We start from the raw sequence: 13349 nt of genomic DNA on the forward strand, positions 1-13349 counted from the left end.
CAGGGTTAGAATCCTCCACCACGTGGTGTTTCCGGGTAGACTCCCACCAGCGGAGAAGTGGTTGGCTCGTACAGTAAGAGCCCCGGTTTCACCAAAGTGGGAGGCCGCACCAACAGTGAAAGAACTCAAAACTACGTTCCTAAACCTGCCCCTGGCCGCCCAAAAAGGAGCCACATTACCTGTCACGGCGCTAGACAGACTCGTAGGCAGAGATGAAGCTTCAGGGCCCCCGCGGCACTATGGTAGAGTCCAAAACTTAGCTCAGGAAGGGTCTGGAGTGCCCCTTGCCCCCGACAATGCTTGGATTAGCTCCCTCCTCACACGGGAGGCCTGCATAGTCAATTACGAGGGCGTTGCTGGAACACTGCTCCGAGTGAGGCCCAAAGCATGGGTGGTGCAGGGGCCTAGGTTTATCAGAAAAATCATTTACTCTTGCGTGCACTGCCATAGAACCAAAGCGAAGATAGGCAGACAAGTAATGAGTGACCTCCCGCTTGAACGAACTGAACCAGCCGCACCGTTTGAGTTAATGGCGCTGGACCCCTCTTTAGGTCCTATGTTGTCAGAGACACTGTGGAACCAAGAACAAAGATGATAGTCTGGAGTGTGGCATTCAGCTGTGTGGCCTCAAGGGCAGTGCACGCTGGCATTGTGGGAGATCTGTCAACGGAAGGACTCTTGGAAGCATACCAGCGCTTCGCGGCTCTCAGGGGCCCCCCAAGAAAGCTCTCGGGCCCGAGCCTTTCCGTCTGGCAGAAGTGGTGCTAGGTAGCAGAAGTGTTCCTAGGTTGCCCTCACCACGTGGTGGGTTTCGGTTAAGGATCAAGACCCCCACTCCACCAATCGGTGGGGTGTTTCGGTTGAGGATCAAGACCCCCCCTCCACCAGTCGGTGGGGTGTTTCGGTTATGGATCAAGACCCCCCCTCCACCAGTCGGTGGGGTGTTTCGGTAAAGGATACCATGAGACATTAATTAACATGTAATCAATGTGTATCAGTATGTATGCATGTTTATGAAGCAAACCTTTAATTACGCACGTCGTGTAAAATGTGTAGTGCGTTAATGTAGGTACTGCGTTCCCATTTAAGGACGTGACTTTATGTACTTTAGGTAGATGTTACGTCTGCTCGAATCGTCATCAACAGATTAATTGTAATCATTACAAAATGTTTGAATTAGTTGCTGTGGCTTACTTGGGTTCAAGAACCAGGAAGCCAAGTGGGAGGTGTAGAACTTTCTAGCAGTTGCCCAGCGCGTACAGTGCGAAATCAAAGGGCTATTGTCACCAAAGCAGTCGTCATCAAAGCTTTGATGACAAAAGTGCTTCTTGTATGTAGCAAATCCTTTATTTGTTTGTCATCATCTGTAAATGATCATCAGAACCTGTATGTTTTGCCGGTTTACAACCTATTAAAGGGACAATATGTAGTATTTATGGGTTTATATTACCCAAAATCCACTTTTGTATACATATTATGTGCTCCTGCATTGTCTAGTCGCTGTATAACATTCTTTGTTTCATTTTCGTAGTGTTTCAAAAAGTCATTTAAAATAACATGGTCGCGGGCCGCGGTTGCATAGCCACTGTGAGCAGCGAGATGCCATGTTTCTGCCAGAGCCTGTAAGGACAAACGCGAGAGAACAAATCAAGCGTCTCTTTACTTGTAGCGGAAGTCCCGCCTCCTCTCTCTCCGCTTCGTCTGCTACGGCCGCGGTAGCTCGCCCTCTCCCTCACCTCACGAACCTCATCTGCTGACACGGAGAAAGACGACGAGGACGACATTTGACCAGCTGCGGATACCGTAGCGCTCAGGGAAGGGAGGGGATGAGCAGAGCAGCAGGTCTTTGTTGTAAATTTCAGCCTCTCCTCTAGATGTCACTATAAACTACTTACTTCCCATTTAAGTAGTGTATTAAGTTGTGTTTAGAATAAAACCTCTTAAAGACACTCGAGTTGTCCGCCATACTTGTTCTGGTCGCCCTTTCCAGAGGGTAGTTTATTGAGCTGTAAGGAGCAGCTGGTAAAAAACTGGACAGTAATAGTAGTGTAATTATTCCAATTACTTTCTCAAAGTAATGTAACTAATTACATTTGATTACATTTTGATTACTTTTCTTAATTTTGAAGGAAATCTCTCAACTGTTAACCATTTTCACATTTTAAGACCTATAGTGCGATAAACCTTTTAGCAGTACTTAAGACTATATAAAAACAACATAATAAGAGACTCTTTTTTTAAACCATATATTACGAGTCTGACATTAGGCCTGTACTGTTATGTTTTCCCTTTAAAGGGAAAACCTAGATCTTAGAGAGTTGGACCCGAATGCAGAGCAGGACACAGGTGAGTATATATATAATAATAATATTTATTAAAAACGAAAACATAAATATATATATATATATATATAAACACAAATACACGCGCTAGGGAGGGTGTAGAATGTGACAGTATAAGGGAGAGTGAAATAGCAGCAGACCAGATCCTCAGCGACTCCTTCTTGGCAAACACAGTTTGTCTTTTCACGTTCCCAAGGAATGGACTCACTCGAGATGTACAGCGAGGAGGGTTTGATGATCCACGAAGGTTGAGGAGAGGTGAAGCCGCGTCGTCGTGGTGGAAGAGACGAATGCGGTAGAGAAGAACAGGAGTAGGCGATTCCAGGAGTGGTAGGAAACCTGAAGACGTGGAGACCTGAATACGGAGATTGAGGTGAGTACTGGAAACGTCAGGAATTCTGGTAGCGTAGTACAGAAGCATTTACGAGCTAAGCGAAAACGTGGAACTGACACCAGAGAGACGCGAAGTCCCGCCTTATATGCCCGGATGATCGCTGATCAGGCGCAGCTGGGCAGGAACCAATGACCTCTCCTCCGGACCGTACCCCTCCCAATCGACCAAGTACTGGTGTCCCCGGCCGCGTCTGCGAATATTCAAAATTCGGTTAACTGTGAAGGCCTCACCGCCTTCGATCATGGAGGAGGGGGGTCAGAGGGAGGGACCAGATCCGACTTGATCACAGGTTTCAGGAGGGACACATGGAACGTCGGGTGAATCTTCAGGGATTGGGGCAACTTGAGGCGAACAGAGGTGGCGTTGATGACCTTGTCAACTGGGAAGGGGCCAATGAACTTCGGAGCCAGTTTTCGGGATTCCACTTGGAGAGGGAGATCCTTTGAAGAGAGCCATACCTTTTGGCCAGGTAAGTATTCAGGGGCGGGGATGCGATGGCGATTAGCTTGCTTCTGGGATTGGAGTGAAGCCTTCTCGAGGGATGCTCTGACCTCCACCCACACGGCCTGGCAGCGTTCCATGTTGGCCTGGACTGACGGAACCGCTACCTCCCTCTCCTGGAAGTCGAAGAGTGGAGGCTGGTAGCCCAGGGAAGCCATAAATGGGGAGACGCCAGTAGAAGCAGAGGTGAGTGAATTGTGTGCGTATTCCATCCATGGAAGAAAACTGCTCCAGTCTTCAGGGTGGCGACACAACGTAGCGCCACTTCCATGCTCTGATTGGCTCTTTCTGTTTGGCCGTTGGACTGTGGATGGTATCCGGACGAAAGACTGACGGACGCCCCCAGTGCCGCACAAAAAGCCTTCCAAACCTGGGAGGAGAATTGGGGCCCACGGTCTGAGACGATGTCCATAGGAAAACCATGGATCCGGAATACGTGTTGGACCAACGTCTCGGCTGTTTTCATGGCAGAGGGGAGGGCGGGGAGGGGGATATAATGAACCGACTTAGAGAAACGGTCTACGACGGTGAGGACAGTCGTGTTGTTATTGGAGGGAAGGAGTCCAGTGACGAAATCAACAGCGATATGAGACCAGGGGCGATGGGGAATGGGGAGGGGATGCAGGAGTCCAGCAGGCGGGCGGTTCGACGACTTGCCTCTGGAACAGGTGGGGCATGCTGAGACGAAGGTGGCGACATCCAGGGACATGGTGGGCCACCAGAAGCGTTGTTTCAGGAATTGGAGCGTGCGTGCAGAACCAGGATGACAAACCAGTCTAGAGGAGTGACCCCATTGGAGAACTTCCGAGCGGGTAGCCTCTGGAACGAAGAGGCGGTCAGGAGGTCCTCCTCCGGGATCAGGTTCGGTCAGCTGGGCCTCGCGGACTCTTGTCTCCACAGGCCACGTAGCAGCGCCCAAAATGCAAGACGGGGGCAGGATGGTCCCAGGCTCCAGCTCCGGAGGGTCTGGTGAGTAGAGTCGAGAAAGTGCATCAGGCTTAACGTTCCGGGTACCAGGGCGGAAAGTCAAGGAAAACCTGAAGCGGCCTAGAAACAGAGCCCAACGAGCTTGGCGGGAGTTCAGGCGACGGGCGTTCTGGAGGTAGGCCAAGTTCTTGTGGTCGGTCCACACTATGAAAGGTTGGGCGGTCCCCTCCAGCCAGTGCCGCCATTCTTGTAGTGCCAAGACCACGGCCAGGAGTTCCTTATTTCCCACATCATAATTCTTCTCCGCAGGGGATAACCGGCGACTGAAGAAGGCGCAAGGGTGGAGCTTCTGGTCGTTGTGGTTTCGCTGGGAGAGAACCGCCCCTACTCCGGTGTCGGAAGCGTCGACCTCGACCACGAACTGGCGCTCAGGATCCGGGTGGGAGAGGATAGGGGCCGAAGTAAACATCTCCTTGAGGCGGAGGAAAGCAGTCTCGGCATCATCGGACCACAGGAACGCCTGTTTGGGAGAGGTAAGTCTGGTAAGAGGTTCAGCAATACGACTGTAATTTTTTATAAATCTTCTGTAGAAGTTAGAAAAACCCAAGAAGCGTTGTAGTTGCTTCCGGGTGGTGGGTGTCGGCCAGTCCTTGACTGCAGAGATCTTAGCAGGATCTGGTGCAAGGCTAAGGCCTTGTTCAACAATAAATCCAAGAAATGGAACAGATCTTGTGTGAAACATGCACTTCTCGGCCTTCACAAACAGTTTGTTCTCTAAGAGTCTCTGTAAAACTACTCGGACATGCTGGACGTGTTCCTCTTCAGTCTCAGAAAATATCAGGATGTCGTCCAGATATAGGAAGAGGAATTTGTCCAGCATGTCGTGCAAAATGTCATTTGCCAGGTGTTGGAACACGGCAGGAGCGTTAGTGAGGCCAAATGGCATGACTAGGTATTCGAAATGTCCCATGGGAGTGTTAAACGCCGTCTTCCACTCGTCCCCCTCTCTGATGCGAACCAGGTGATAAGCATTGCGTAAGTCGAGCTTGGAGAAGATTCTGGCCTTACTGAGAGGGTTAAAGGCGGCGTCTAGAAGAGGAAGGGCGTAACGATTCTTCACCGTTATATCATTTAGCCCACGATAGTCAATGCATGGACGAAGGGATCCGTCCTTCTTCTCGACGAAGAAAAAGCCTGCCCCTACTGGAGAAGATGAGGGGCGAATGAGACCTGTAGACAGCGACTGGTTGATATAGTCCTCCATGCTTTGATGTTCAGGGCGTGAGAGGTTGTAGAGTCTTCTGGAAGGAAGAGTGGCGCCAGGAAGAAGATCAATAGCGCAGTCGTATGGACGATGAGGGGGTAAAGAGAGGGCCCGATCCTTGGAAAACGCCTCAGCCAGGTCGTGATAACTCTCTGGGACGCCGGAGAGGTCGGGGGGCACTGGTGGGACGTCGGCCGTTCTCTGTGGCGAGGGTTGAGCAGATCTGAGGCAGCGGGAATGGCAAGGAATACTCCAGCTGGACAACCGACCCGAGGACCAGTCGAAGGAGGGGTTGTGAAGGGACAGCCACGGAAGACCCAGGATCACTGAAGCGGAGGAAGCCGGAATGAGGAATAATTGGATCTCCTCGACGTGGTTCCCAGACAGGACCAGGGTGAGGGGAATGGTGCGAAGAGTCACTTCAGCCAGCCGATTGCCGTTGAGGCTGTGCGCAGTATAGGCAGGCTCCGGACTGTAACCATCGTCTTCTCTCCGTGGGCGATAATCGTGTTCGCCCCAGCTGCATGGGTTCAGGAAGGCTAACCAAGTTAGCAGAAGGAAAAGGCAGAGAAGAAGAGACGGAAGAACGTGGGGTATCTGGGGCACGAACAGTAGGGTGACGTCGTCTATCCATTCGTCTTTCACGGAGTCTACAGTCAATGCGAATAGCTAGTTCGATTAACACTTCAAGATGGGGTGCTATATCACGAGTAGCTAATTCGTCCCGTAGTTCGTCTGTAAGCCCACGTAGAAAAATGGCCCTTAAAGCCGCGTCATTCCACCCACTCTCAGATGCCAATATGCGAAAACTGACGGCAAAATCAGCGGCAGACGAGTTACCTTGTTTCAATGAAAGTAGTTGGTTAGAAATGTCACTATTATGAAAAGCTTGGTCGAAGACCCGGTTCAACTCCGTAGAAAACATAGCATAGGAGATGGAGCGGTGGTGATCATCTCTAAGGAAGGCCGTGACCCACTGAGCGGCTCTAACGGTTAGTAGGTTTACTACAAACGCGATTTTAGCATGATTCGTAGGGGAAGTGCTAGGTTGTAGGTCAAAAACAAGTGAGCATTGAAACAAGAAACTTGCACATTTATTAAGTTCCCCCGAAAATCGTTCGGGAGTAGGAACAAATGGTTTGCGGGAAGCTAGCACGGGAGCTAACGTAGGGGTAACTGGTGGAGAAGGAGCAGTCAGTGAAACAGGTAACCCGGAAGTTAGCAGCGGTTGAATGCTAACGGTTAGCTCACGAACGGCGGTAGCTACGTCTCTTAGCAGGCCCTCGTGTCTGCGTATGGCCTCACCGTGAGAAGCTAACGCCTGGTGTATCAAGTCCCTGTCTGCCGGGTCCATCGTTGGTCAGTTCCAACTGTTATGTTTTCTTAGAGAGTTGGACCCGAATGCAGAGCAGGACACAGGTCAGTATATATATAATAATAATATTTATTAAAGACGAAAACATAAATATATATATATATATATATGAACACAAATACACGCGCTAGGGAGGGTGTAGAATGTGACAGTATAAGGGAGAGTGAAATAGCAGCAGACCAGATCCTCAGCGACTCCTTCGTGGCAAACACAGTTCGTCTTTTCACGTTCCCAAGGAACGGGCTCACTCGAGATGTACAGCGAGGAGGGTTTGATGATCCATGAAGGTTGAGGAGAGGTGAAGCCGCGTCGCCGTGGTGGAAGAGACGAATGCGGTAGAGAAGAACAGGAGTAGGCGATTCCAGGAGTGGTAGGAAATCCGCGGGGACTCGGTGTTCTTCTCTCGGCAGGAGACGTGGAGACCTGAATACGGAGATTGAGGTGAGTACTGGAAACGTCAGGAATTCTAGTAGCGTAGTACAGAAGCATTTACCAGCTAAGCGAAAACGTGGAACTGACACCAGAGAGATGCGAAGTCCCGCCTTATATGCCCGGATGATCGCTGATCAGGGTCAGCTGGGCAGGAACTGCGCAGGTGGACGTCATCTCTGGCGTCATAGGAAAACTGGGTCAACCACTGTGGGAAATAAATTGTTTTCCTGTTCCCGTGGATGGGTTTAGTGTAAGGTTTACTGTATGTTGTTTAAGATAACAATTAACCAAAAGTCAAGCTGTGAACAAATGATGGGATCGTAAAAGCAGGGATCGGCATGAGGTGCACAGGATGACATGTGTGGGTCATAAAGAAAGTGTGTTGTCTTGTTGTAACTTGCTTTGATGTGACTGTATATATGTTTGAGCTCTCTGAAGCAAAGAGAGAGAACATTTAGACCAGCTTTGGTGACAGATTCTCTCCTTCATGCATGAAGTAAAGACACGATTTAACCAACACCGATGACTCCAATGAAATTTCTTTCACATTTTGGCGACGAGGATGGGATGGACGTTCCACTGCTCAGGTTCTGAGTTCTGACTGAAGGTTATTACCGGTAAGGAAAATTTCCACTCCACCAAGGAGGAGGAATTCCGCCTGACGTCAGAAACAGGTACTGACCAGTGGACGCTCCATCTATTTAAAAGTGAGTACGGTGTTTTTTAAATCTTGTTAAAACCTAGGTGGACAGTCGTAATTCCTTTGTGGTAGCTGTCCAGATATTCTATAATTCCTTTGTGGTTTGAATGTCGATATATTCTATAATTCCTTTGTGGTTTGAATATTTGGTCCGGTGTAATTCCTGTGTGGTAATCGGGACCGTCTCATGTAATTCCTGTGTGGTTTTGGAGACTAGTGCACATGAGTGAAACCTAGGTAGACAGTGGTAATTCCTGTGTGGTTGCTGTCAAGATATTCTGTAATTGCTTTGTAGTTTTGAAGCTCTGAAGAAAAAAATAAATTTAGTAGAAAACAAAAGGGTATATAAATGGATCAATAACTATATTAACTGAAGGCAATGACTGTCTCGTGAGGGCCGAATCATCGGAGAATTAGTTTTGGGGGGTTGCAAAATACCACCTCGTTTGGCTTCAAGACCGAGCAGGTATATTGTTTTTGGAAGTCGACTTTAAAAAAAAAAAAAAAAATGTTTTAATTGAGATTGGAAACCATTTCAAATTTGGCCTAAGTGTTGTTTTGTGTTGTTTTGTGCTGTTCTGTTTTGTTCTATGATGTTTTCATGTCTGTGGCTGGCTTGTGTTGTTTTGTGTTGACCTGAGCTGACCTGAGCTCAGTCTGCAGAGCTTGTGTGAGGAGGAAAAGTTGTGTTTTTTGCATGGGGTCATTGCAGGCTGTGGAGCCAGAATGACTGTAAACTGTTTGGGGAAAAAGAGAGAGGAAATGCCTCTATAACAAAAAGATAGACCATGTCAAGAGCATTAGTTTAATCAATGTTTGATCTGCTGCAGGCAGATGATATGTTTAAAAAAAAAAAAAAAGGGCAGAGAGGATAAGTGTGAAGTTGTGTGAAGTTACAGGAGAAAAGGAGATGTTAGTTTGTTTTGGATTGTGGATGGTAATCAAGTGCTTTGAAGGTTTTTTGGATGTTGAAAAGACTGGTATAAAATGAAAGAAGTTGATGGTGTTGGAGTAAAATGGTGAATGAAGCTGCTTCTGTGAGGAGAGTCTACAGGCTGGACTCAGTGACAGAGAGGCAGAAAGAAGGGGGGTTTCAGAATAAGAAAAGTAAGGTCATGAAAGATTGAGGAAAGTAGTAAGAAGGGAAAGATGTTGAAATTGAGGTTTAAAATGTTTGAAATATATATGTGTATATATATATACACATATATATTTAAAAATAAACAATAAAAACAACAGTAACAATAAATGAACACATTAATTAATTAAATAAATAAATAAATAAATAAATAATAGGAACTCTGTATTTTGTTATAAGAACTATATATTTCTTATCACTATGGAGATGATGATGTGTGGTTGGGGCTGAGTCAGCTCAGCTTAATTTGTTCCTGTGTTTTATACAATGCATGAGATGGTTAATGAAAGGATAATTGTTTATGACGAAGTGTCCCTGATCAAGACACTGAGTCATTAACAGCTCCTGATGAGTGTGTGATATGTAGAGCATGAATGTGAATGGATGAATGGGAGACTTGAAGCTGTTCAAGAGTGTTTTGAGAGGCCCAGTTGATAAATAGTAATATTAATTTTTAAGATGAATGTGTGACATGATTTTGTGTAAAAACAAATGGTTTTGTCTCATTATAGGAAAGGAAGTGTGCTGAAGGATGTTGTTGTGATGTGAAAATGGTTATAAACTAACATATAAATCTGAAATATATTCCAGTCACTATAGGGTTAAAATGATTAATTAAAAATAAAAATGAATAATAATGAAGATTATCTAGAATAAGTGAAGTTTACTGTGTGAAGAAACATCTGAACACATAATCTAGGTGACTGACGACCCTGATCCAATCACTGACTCCACTAACAGACCTGACTGAAGAACAAGGAAAAACTCTGCAAAATAATAATAACTTTGAGTGTCTGTGTGAGTAATTTGAAGAGTGTCTTGAAGACTATGTGTTTGTGCTGAAAGTTATCCAAAGTGTGTTTAGGTTTGAATCTGCCTCCTCCATGTGCTGTCCCCAAGTCTGCACTGCACCCCTCCTCCCTCAGAGACACACACAGCAGGACACCTACAGCTAAATGACAATCCAACTCTACAGGAGGTAGAAGCTTTGTGTTGTAGGTGTTTTAAACTCAGATGGGCCAACATCTGACCGGCCAACTGGTCGGCATCCCCAGCTGTTGGATCAGTGCGGTTCAACATGATGGCCAGCCTGGCTGAAGATGTGCTTGCTGTTTTCACCTTAAGAGTGTGTTGGCCTGATTCACAACACAACACTAAAGGAGGGTGAGTTAGCAGCTGACTACTGTACACATATGTTTTCACAGCTCATTCTGGCATTGACGCAGACAATGAGGCATACGATGACCTGCTCGTTCGTGTCATGGCTACATGTGTCAGATGGGAAACTGGGACCATAGCGAATGTTTGGACACACGTTCTGCACGCTGAACGAAATGAGATAGATTTGGACTCTAAACAAACACAAAAACTTCAGACTGCTCAACTGATACTTTGACACCTATTCCTCCACCGAGGAACGAAGACAAACTGTTAACATTGAGGGAGAACAAAGACACAGAAGTGGTATGGGTGTGTCACTCTTGTAGGACCAGGAGATCCCAGAAGGTGTGGATCAACAATTCACAGAGAAATTTGTCAGAAAAAAGAGACAACTTTTTTGAACAAACTGATTGGAAAAAAATGTTTTGTTTTTATGTTGTTTTCTTTTTCTTTTGTTGTATTCTGTATTCTGAGACTTGGAGAAAAAAGTTAACTTATACCAATATGTTTGCAGTACATAATTGGTTGATAAAACCATGTGATTTCCCAAATAAATGATGTTGACCCTTTGTGTCAAAAGAGAGGAATGTGGGAAATAAATTGTTTTCCTGTTCCCGTGGATGGGTTTAGTGTAAGGTTTACTGTATGTTGTTTAAGATAACAATTAACCAAAAGTCAAGCTGTGAACAAATGATGGGATCGTAAAAGCAGGGATCGGCATGAGGTGCACAGGATGACATGTGTGGGTCATAAAGAAAGTGTGTTGTCTTGTTGTAACTTGCTTTGATGTGACTGTATATATGTTTGAGCTCTCTGAAGCAAAGAGAGAGAACATTTAGACCAGCTTTGGTGACAGATTCTCTCCTTCATGCATGAAGTAAAGACACGATTTAACCAACACCGATGACTCCAATGAAATTTCTTTCACACCACGCCCCCTGCAGGGTGAATACAGAGAGAGAAGAACAGGGAGCAGCAGGCAAAACAACAATAAAAACAAAAGCCATGAAATGTGGATCGTGACATGTACTGTGAAGGAGGCTCACTTCCTCACTAAATGGAGCGACAATGGGCTGATTTCAGCCAAGAGGAGCAGGTTGTTTTAATGGCGAGAGTATGAGCGATACAAAAAAGCCTGATCACAGCCTGAAGCAACAGTGTTGCTGCAAATATGACTGATTTTATTTTCTCTCTACATTGAGTTTAATTTCTCTCTACATTGAGCTGCTTTTAAATATGAACCTTTAGAGCAACAACAACTGTTGTTTAAAACTGTGTTTTATATTGTTTTCATATATTTCACTGATCACAATTATAAAATGCCAGTTTGTGTTTTATTGAAAGCGAGGCTGGGTGTGCGTATGAAAATGGGTTACGATGGGTTTTTTAGGTGCTGTAGCTACAAGCAAATCGCAGACCTTTTTAAATGTGAGAAAACGGAGTAGAACTACTCAAGATTTGTGTTTGGGCAACACATAACAGGCGAAACAATTAATTTATTCATGGCCACATTAAGTTAAATTATCTGTCCTGCTGCGAGCGCACAACTTTCAGTGGTGACTGTATATAAAGGTAAATAGGCTATAGCCTAACAAATGACCTCCTGACGCTGAGCAGCTGAACATCTGTAGGCGGACACGTTCACAGAGAAAGTAAACAGCAGCGGATCAGCGCGGTCTCTCCCTCCGTACAAATGCTCCGTTCTGATCCAGCTCCACTGGACTTTGGTGACGCCAGCTGTAAATGAGTTAAATAGTGAAACAGCGGCGCTTTTATAGCCGATGTTATGATTAAACTGGTCGGGACCAGGTTCTGCTCTGTCTGTATGAAGTGTTTTTTGTATTTCCAGCCCAGGAACATCTTGTGCGCTGCTGACATTATCGCTGCTGAGTCCGACTGCCGCCGTACGGTTTGTCGGTTGAGTCGAATGACACATGACCAGAGAGAGCCAATCACAAGCATCAGTTTTGGAAGGAGGATGTTGATTTGAAAAAAACTAAACACAAACATGAATCCATGGGGAAGAAAAAACAGATAAATCCGAGCTTTTGTGGCGATTTTTTTTTCAAATGTAACTTAATTTGTAATCATTGAAATTTCCAAAAGCAACTGTAATTTAATTACATATGTTCTCCCAGTAATGTAACTGATTACAATTACGTAAATTTTGTAATTAAATTACGTAACGTCGTTACATGTAATTCGTTACTCCCCAACACTGCTTATGTGACACTTGTTGGCCTTTAAGCTGTACATGGCATCTTTGGCTGAGAAGAAAGTATGTATACTTCTGCACTTAAATCTGTGTTGTCAAAATAAAGTGGCATCCACTTTGGATGCACCCCCCCCCCCAATCTTTTTTCTTTTGGGGGGGGGTTCATTTTTTTTTTTTTATGAAAATTGAACTGGAGTTCTAGTCAATTCTAAACAGAGGCTGACACCTCACGTGTCAAATCAGCAACATTCTCATTTTGGTCTTTGGCTAATCTCTTTTCACACAAAGGTCGCCACTGTTTCAACAAGAGATTTTCATCTTATTATAAGATAAGTCTCTTAAGTAACAGGCAGAGCGAGGCAAATAGGGTAATGCCACAATGGACCTCATGCAAGAAAGATTTGTACCAAAAGATTTGTTCTTAAATGTGTACGAGGATTGATTGAAGGAAACTTCAAATTGATTATATTTAGATTTTTTTTCAGGCAACAAATTATGGTCAAAACTTGCTGGGTTGCATATTTCATTACTTTGAAGCAATTGTCATGTTTTTATTTTGCGTTGCTGCCACTCACATAAGTATTGTTTTTTGTAAGTGTGTGTGTCTGTTTGTTTGTGCTTCCACGCTTGCACTTGCCAATATGACCAACAGAGGCCACCAGAGGCTTGTTGCATGAATGGGGTGAAGTCTGTCATCCCTGTTTGTGTTTGTCTTGTAGAATGTCAAATGTATTAATGAACCTACTTAATTGCTATAGTGAGTGCACAACTCTTCTATTCTGTAAAACAGTGGAACACTTGGAGCAGGCTAAGTGCCAAGGTTCACCTTGAGAAGTTGCTCACTGATAGTGACTTGTTAACGCTGTTTGAGCACTAAAAACAAACCTTCATTTTTGTCAC

This window comes from Microchirus variegatus, assembly GCF_963457635.1.
Source record: "Microchirus variegatus genome assembly, chromosome: 14".
Lineage (NCBI taxonomy): Eukaryota > Metazoa > Chordata > Actinopteri > Pleuronectiformes > Soleidae > Microchirus > Microchirus variegatus.